Consider the following 9,139-nt stretch of genomic DNA (forward strand, 5'->3'; position numbering starts at 1 on the left):
TTTAGCACATTCATATGCAAAATTATTTTATATATTTCTGTTTTAATACTTATTGCAAAACAGTTGGTTCCTGCCGAGCACATTAATTAAACAAAATTGGAATGGATAAAGAATAATAAATACAAAGCCATTCCTGAACAAAGCTAAACTTTGAAACACAATACATTTTCATATCAATAGTGAACAAAAGAAAGTTGGAGAAAGTGATACATTTTGGAAAGTAAATCTTTGATAAAAATATTAAATAAAATCTGCAACCTGGAGAGAAAGCTCTGTGGTAAAGCTACACCCAAAACCACAGAATAAGGGATTGGAATTTCCTCAACATACAAACGAAGGATAATCTGGATGATAAACACTGGTAGCAGATAATTTGACTTCATGGAATTCCGAAATTACTCAATTAATATGATAAGAGTGTATGCCACGTGTATTAAAGCCTGTACTCAATGTTTTTACCTGATATCGTTTTCTTAAGATGGCTGTCTTCTGGGTTTTTGCACCACGTAGTCTGGTAGAAGTTTACCGACGTTTCAGAGGTCCTTGCTGCCTCCATCATTCTACCAGACTACAAGGCCCAACAACCCAGAAGACAGCAATCTTCAGACTCACCGCCGTGAAAACCTCAAATCCTACATCGTTTTCTTAATTTGTGTAGGCTACATACATTTTAATAATATGTAATATTGTTGCTGTCTTCTTATGTCACACGCCGAATTTTCTGTTAACTGAGTGACTGATTCTGAAGAGAAACTCTACTCCATTAATGTAGTTGCATATGTCATTGTAAAAATAAGAAAAAATATACAAATTTCCTTAAAATTATCATTCAGAAATAAACTGTCACAAAAAAGTTCTGTCTTTGTCTGTGAAAAATTTGTCACATAAGATTTATGCTAAATGATTTACGTCTTATAATTCGGAACTATAGTCTACGGTTAACATTTATAAAACTAATAGTATAGTCACAATACTCTAGTTCTCCCTCCCACAATCCAATCCACACAATAGAATCTGTATGTCCCCCTCTCTAGGCTTTCCCAATAAAATATGTGGAGGGGGCTAACAGCTGACTCATACACGCATTTCTATCCCCCATGCGAATTCACGTCACCCCCACCCCCGTTCACCCACATTTGTGTTTAAAGCACGCAGTGCCAATAAGACGCAGGGTGTTCATACAACCAAGTATCTGTCAAGCTGACATCACTGATAGCTCACCTCAGACGAAATGCCTTGTATTATATCACGTGAAAATACTTTCACCAATGTAGTATTTGAGGTTTTCACCCAAATATTTTACTCAACTGCGCCTAGTTCATGTGTCGTAACTTTCCTTACAAGTAGTGAGAATGCGTACAGAAGGCCTTAATGTATATAATCTGAACGAACTACAACTTGAACGCAGCTGCGCGTGGCAACACTGGTGCATGCAGCCTGCTATATCTTCCTGGTCATATCTGCCCTCTCTCATGATTTCACCCCCCCCCCCCAACCGTATCTTCCCTCATGACACACCCCGCCATGACTGAAATCAAACAAAGACAATGCGCACACTAAAAACTAAAACCCTTAAATCTAATCGATAAAAGTCCCTGTACGTTTTCATTCTGACATAATACTGAACATATGAGAACTAGCGCAACTGACGTGTTCATATATTACTTCGTCTGCAAAACTTCATTTTGTTTGTCTGCAGAAGATCTCGGATGCTATAATCGGTTCCCAGAGCATTTGTAAACAACAATTCTCGTCATTTTATTTATTTGTCTCAGTTCATTTTAAGACACTGTCAACAACTCAAAATATATAGTACAATAATACCATGATAAATTAATAACAAAACGGAAAGGACTTGTAAGGAAGTGGTCGTAGCCTAATTTAAGGTGTTAACCCAGCATTTGCCTGCAGGGACTGATGACAGCTACCTCAGTCAGAATAACAGGTCTCTGTGCCAAGATTTAAACGTAGGACCCTTCGAATACGAAATTGGAGTTCTAACCACTCGGACGTGACATTCAGTTCAGTTCTCGTCGAGATCAAAAGCATAAAAAATGTGTAATTGCAACAAAGAGGTCATCAATGATAGAGAATGTCCAAAAGTAGCTACATGATAACACAGTATTATTTTTATTGGTCATTAACAATTATTTTATAAGAAAAAGTGCAACAAATCAGATTTGCAGGAACAAAATAAAAGCTATGTGCGTCGCTCTAATAAGCCCAACATATACGTCAAGAGCTCGAAAACTGTCCCAAAATGTACAGCAGCAAATATTACATTAAGTCCACCAGGCGATACTGCAGCGAGGAAGGTTGGCCGATCTTGCTATTGGTAAGTAACTTGTGATGCAATTTGGCACCAGACATCACTGCGCTACAATTATGATATCGCCATTAGCGGTTCCTCGTTATAAAACTACAAAGGCAAATTAGCATATTACTACCGAATTTATGAATTAAGAAAAAATTAAAGAAGGAAACAAAGAAAGAATACATTACCGTATACAGAAAAGCTGGAACAAACAAAACTTAGCAAAGGAAATACAACCGCGTAACAATCGCCCTGGAATTATCAATTGCAATAAAGATTTCTGTCTTCTGGGTTGTTGCGCTGTGTAGTCTGGTCGATGTTTACAAACGTTTCTGAGGTCATACTGCCTCCGTCATCAGGGCGATGAGTATGAAGATTTCTGTCTTCTGGGTTGTTGCGCTGTGTAGTCTGGTCGATGTTTACCAACGTTTCAGAGGTCATACTGCCTCCGTCATCAGGGCGATGAATGGTAAACGTCGACCAGACTACACAGCGCAACAACCCAGAAGACAGAAATCTTCATATTCACCGCTGTGAAAACCTCAAATCTTACATCAATTGTAATGTTTGCCTAAACCTTAAAAATTCTACACTGCTTCTTTCCAACAGCCTAATAAAAAGAAATAAAATGGGGAAGGATGAAACCAAAATCCATTTGCCCCCCCCACCCGCCCCAAAATCGTAAGCCATATATTGAAGCCCCCCCCCCCCTCCACAAGCAAGAGTCCATACACTACCGTGCGTCATTCTCTGCACATGGCGGACGTGGGCCAATTTAATCAAGTCTCGTTGTCATCTGAACCTCAAGTGCCGCATTATTTGGAAAGGATCAGCGAAGGGTTTATATGTAGTCAGAAAACACTGCGCAGTTTTCCATCACAATGTTGCAGCATAAGCGGCCTAAGTGTTACTTCCTTTCCGTAATGTTTGTGGGGTTTCATTTTGTATTTTCACTTTATGTCCTGACATTCACACTGCGAAATTCCGGAGTTTGTCTGTAAAATAGGGATTATAATGCGATCCTAACCGTCTGAGTCAATGTAAGGTGTTTATAGCCAAGTGTCTATTATCTTCACTGAATTCCGTTGTAATGATTTGTTTTGTGTTTTCACATTCGAAACACCTGGCTGAAAGTTTACACGTACTAAGAGTGTAATACTGTATCGTTTACCGCCGCCGCGTAAACCAAAGAAATGACAGTAAAAGTAGCACTGCTGTTCAGGAAATAAACATATTCGGATCGATTCTGAAGGGCTGTGACGATTGGTGAATTGCGCGTGACTGGTGACGTCATCAGTAATAAAGGTAGGTGGCGTAATGTTATCTTTGTATTCAATTGCTATAGACACAAATATATTATTTCAGAAACTGTTAAAAGCCAACTTTTTGTATAATGTGTAATTTCTGAGAAATTCGTATAAATGTTCGAACTGAGCAGAATGTGAAGTAGGAGTTACGTTTGACCAGTACAACTTCTAAATTTGTCCAATAAATGTATGTATAAATTCCAATAGAGAATTTAATTTATATCCATTCGTAGTTTTAGAGGTCAAATATGCTAACAGTCAGATCTGCAAAATGTGGCTTAGACTGTACAAGGAACGCCTAAATACCAACATAAGTAAATGGCTGTGTAATGCGTGCTTACAGATTTTACGTGTTGGTTTCCTTAACGAACTTCCTTAATGTACCTACAAATAGCAGAATCCTCCTTGAGTAGTTAATAGTCGCTCAACAGACCAAGAAATTAAACGTCTTTTTTAACTTGAAAATTCTTGACTCGATAATTGTCCCTCTCCTGTAGCAGATAAATCCAATCCACTGTTTTGTACCTTATTCCCTGAAGACCCATTTTAGTTTATTCTGCCATGTACGCATAAGTCTCTCATACTGCGTATTCAACTCAGGTGTTAACTAACATTTATTTTTTCTTAAGTCTCCAATCCGCACTAAATATCACCAACATCCACTTGTTCTAGTAAATTTTTACGAAGAGCACACACTGTGAAGCTTCTCAAAATGCAATTTTCAGAACACATTATATCTCTGTAATATTAAGCTGTGTACTAACTGCGTTTTACCGCAGTGTTAACAGCCTGTTGCATAGTCTACACTTCAAGCAGTGGACTGCTTAAATGTTGGCTAAGTAAGAAATAAATAACAATTTATTATAGCCTACAATGTATAGTAATATGTAGACGGATGTCTTATGGGTTGTTGCAATGTATAATCTCCTATTTCACCAACGTTTCAGAGGTGTCATCATTACTCTAATGATACAGACAGCAAGAACTTCTGAAACGTCAGTAAACTTCTACCAGACTACGTGACGCAACAACCCAGAAGACAACCAGCCATCTTCAGACTCACCACCGTAAGAACCTCTAATCTCACAATGTGTAGGGACTTCATAATTTGTATTCTTACCAAATATTAAAAGACTGGCCTAATCGAGTAAGCTGATATGGACAGAGCGTGTAGCAGACAGGGAGGGGGGCATGATAAATGCGTAAGAGACTTTAATCGGAAAACCTGCATGGAAGAAACCAGTTAACAGACTTGGGCGTAGATGATAGAATAATGGATGTCAGAAATAATACGTGAGGTATAGAATCGATTAATTTGGTTCAGAAATGGTCCAGTGGTAGACTTTTGTGATATGTTTTCGTGTTGCAAAAAAGGCGGTAAATTTCTTTAAAACGCAATATTAGATGTCGCCACTGTTTCACTCTTGTCTGAAAAAGGGAAAATTCAATACGGGACACGAGGCACAATGGACGGCCATAAAGTTCGGAATGAGGGCCCGATAATCTCGCAATGCTCTTCCATGTCACGTATTGGTCATTCCACATTCCTTAACACTGTACAACTTTACCAACCATGAAGCAAAAGCAGAAAGACGTTCTCTTAATTCGAAGAAAAAAGAATTCTTTTCACGAACATAATATATATATATATATATATATGCAAATTATATTGTATTATCAAAAGATATTTTAAATTGTCTCAGCCTTTCCAAGACAAGAGCAGATCTAATGCAGTTCGTCATAATTCCCAAGATGTTAGTTTTTTTGTAAGTTGTATTGGTAGCCTAATATGAAGAACGTTGCACCGAATAGTCTGATAGGAGTTTGCCGACGTTTCAGAGGTGCTTAATGCCTCTAAATTGCACCAATGACGATGAAAGCAGTAAACACCTCTAAAATATCGGCGAAATTCTACAACACTACAAGGCGCAATTTCCTACAAGACAGGAATCTTTATACTCACCGCCCTGAGAATATGAAATTTCGTCTAGTATTATATTATGACCGCGTGGTATATAATGTATTGAGTTTGGGGATTGGTGTGTATACACATTCATCTTCGAAAGTGGAAATTTTGTGCTTGAAAAGTGATTTTGTCCTTAATGACGCCGCTTGAATTATCTACTCTGAAAACTTCGCTAGAAAAGAAGAAAATATCAGTAGAGATCCATCACTGATGTCAGGACACTGGTATGGTTAAGCCAGTTAGAGGCTCCTGCTATCGACATGATACGGGACTTTCGAATCGGATGAAGGAGGCTTCGCGACAGCGTTACTCGGTTTTACCCTGAGGGGACATTGATTGATCTGACGAACCAACATTTCTAGGAAAAAAGAGAAATGGACAAAGTGGGAGGATACAAAGAACAGGGCGTAAATGAGAACCACGATAACTGAGAAGGGCAAAGAAATATTACAAATCCGGCAAAACACTTTTTTACGGAGATCATATCGGATTATTCTGAAGAACGTTTCTTCATGAAATATATTAAGTTTGTAACTCAATATTGCTTGTTTATGGATTGTCATTTTAGTTGCATGACATGAAAACAGAAAACATTTTGTTATCTGATTATTTCTAAACTTGATACCAGATGGAATGTTTTTTTTCCTTTGAGCCTTATTCTGGACACCTCATTTTATAAATATTCTAAGGACCTTCAAGACAAGTCCTGCTGTCACGAACCGCAGTTTCAATAAACAGATGGCTCATAACTTTTCGAGCTTAACTACACAATATGAGTTGCAGTAATTTTTTTCGGTGTCTCGCAGTCAATACCGGAGAATCCACCACCTCTTCTCCCGTCAATCATAATGTATGCCCTGTTATATTATCACCAATTTATGCTATATCAATAAACAGAAGAAGAAAGAACCATCATATGAAAAGTAATGAAATTTTGTAACTCTCTCTCTCTCTCTCTCTCTCTATATATATATATATATATATATATATATATATATAATTTATATGAAAGGGATCTACAGAAATATCACATCATTAAGTAACTCTATTAAGCACAGTAGCTAGGTCCTGATAGTCACTCATCTGTTCAATAAATTCTCCGTTAATTACACTATGAATCCGAATAGTTAGTCCATGAACCTCCTGACGTGTTCTTTCAACAGAATACGCAGAGTTACAAAACAAAGAGGCTTCCGAGGTTTTATTACATTTCTGGTTTATTTAATGACGCTCTCAGTATCTCAAACTACGCGTATATAGCTGTGAATTATACAAATTTTACTTCTATTTAAATACTTTTCGACGAGAATCCAGTTAACAAAAAAGAGGTAAATGTAAAGTTGCCCTTGTCCATTAATATAACGTCATGCAGGCGTATGGGGGGTAGTGAAGATAAAGATCCACGCACTCTAGAGGAGAAACTACAAACTTGCCGAAGAAACATCAACGCGCTTCGTTATTTCCAAGTGAGTCTGAGTGTAAGCGAAATACGCTAAAGGTTCCCAAAGGATAAATAATGCCTACATAATGTCAAGGTGTCCTCTAACGTCCACAGGAATCTAGCAGTTGTAGTTTCTTCAGGGATGAGCAAATGAATTAGAACTGGATCCACCGATTATGGCCGCTGACCTTGTAGGGAGTGCCCAGTATGCGGACCACTCAATGAAAGAAGGAGTTTCCGTCGGTCAGTACAATCTGAGTCAGTGCAGCAATGTAGAAGCCTGATAATTGTTGTCTTGTGACTGTGCTGTGTTGACAACATGACACCTATTGGTTGCAAATTCCTTTCTGGTCATTGATAACGTCTCGTAACACTCAGACAGACAAACCACCGACGTCTTAATCAAGGATGGACCAAATGAAAGCCTGGCTATGGGAAATAAACATCCCATTTTGTGGTAACGTGTTGAAAGCTCAACTGTACGATTTAATCAAATTAAATTAGTCAAAGCACAAATATTATGTGATTGATCAGATTTTAGCAGACAAAGAACGTACTGTGCTGAGACTTCCGCCGTACCACCCCCATTGAACTTATTTGGACAGATGTAAGACAATGGGTTGCAAGCAAGAACACGGCATCTAAAATTAAGGACGTCGATCATCTGTGTCGCCAGAGATTCGAAGAAATTCGGCAAGAGGAATGGGACAATGTGTATGTCAGCATGTGGAAAAACCAGAACAAATTTATTATGAGCACGAAGGCATAATCGAAGACGCTATGGAGCGTATTGTAATTGAAGGGAATGGAGTGAATACCTTCGTCGTATTTTAACACTAATGTTGACCTCTTGTCACTCCTTTTATAGCAGGTAACGCCTAGTCACGTTTTATCACGCATTGTCACGTTTCGACACGCTATGTAAATCTACGTCACGTTTCGATACATATGGTGATCCCTTGTCACGAGGTAAAATCAGGTCACGCTGGCCACGCTTGGCCACGCGTGGTCGCTAAGTCACGCTTCGGCATGCTTACGTTATGTCACATACGGTTCGGTTAATTTTTGCTACTTTGCAATACGTTAGATGAAGTTACGCCAGGTTAGGTTGGGATAGGTTGGGTTAGGTTAAGTTAGGTTAGGTTAGGTTGATTATTTATAGGATTCTGTTTGGTTGGGTAAAGTTTTGAAAATTTCTGTGACGTTTTGACACTTATGCCCACAATTCGTCACGCCGTTACAGTACGTCACTCGTAGTCACGCTTTGTTATTAATATATATAATTGAAGTTTATGGAGTGGACAGCAGCAGGAGTAGTGATGGATCGAGTGATATGTCAGAAAGTGATGGTCTGTGAGGAGTAGAAGAATTTTAATGAGGACCGAAGATTTATGAAGAAGATAAAATTATATAATACTCTCTGCAGTTTTTATTTTCTAGTGATGTGTAGTTTAGTAAAATCGACTTTCCCGTGTTACATACCGTGATGATATTTTATTTGGAATGTACTGTGCGCGGCCTGCTACATCCGTTCCAGCAATTCCCAATTCACAAAGTTCAGTGGCCAAAAACGCTGGAACGCTGTATACCTAAGGACACTTTCCCAAATAAGATGAGTTTCGGACGGCCCCAAAGGCATTTGTGGACCGAATTTCAAGGATGAAATGCTTGTCCCTACCATGAATCGATACCTGGTCGTTACATCGTGTGTGTGTTTAATTATGGAAAGTTTCATTTCGTTAAGCATTCTAGGAAATTAAAAATTGCGTTTAGCTAAAATTGAAGTTTATAAATGCAGTTTAATTCATCTGTCCTATGTAAATATCATGGAAAATTTGTCAGACAGAACAGATTTCCGTATTTGTACTTCAAAGGTTTCAGAAGTGCTTACTGCCTCCATCTTCATGGCAATGAGTAAACGTCTACCAGATGACATGGTGTAACAACCCAGAAGACAGCCATCTTCATACTGGCCGCCGTGAGAACTTCAAATCTCTCCTCCAGTAAATGATCTCAACCACGTTTGTATTTACGTTAAACATTTATCGGTGCTCTTGTGCATTCTCTAGGCGCTTTCTTTACTTATGACATAAGAAATTTTCTGTACAGCA

The sequence above is a fragment of the Zootermopsis nevadensis genome, unplaced genomic scaffold (genome assembly GCF_977971745.1).
Source record: "Zootermopsis nevadensis isolate Lab colony 2312 unplaced genomic scaffold, Znev_1.0 Znev_ptg000001l, whole genome shotgun sequence".
Lineage (NCBI taxonomy): Eukaryota > Metazoa > Arthropoda > Insecta > Blattodea > Termopsidae > Zootermopsis > Zootermopsis nevadensis.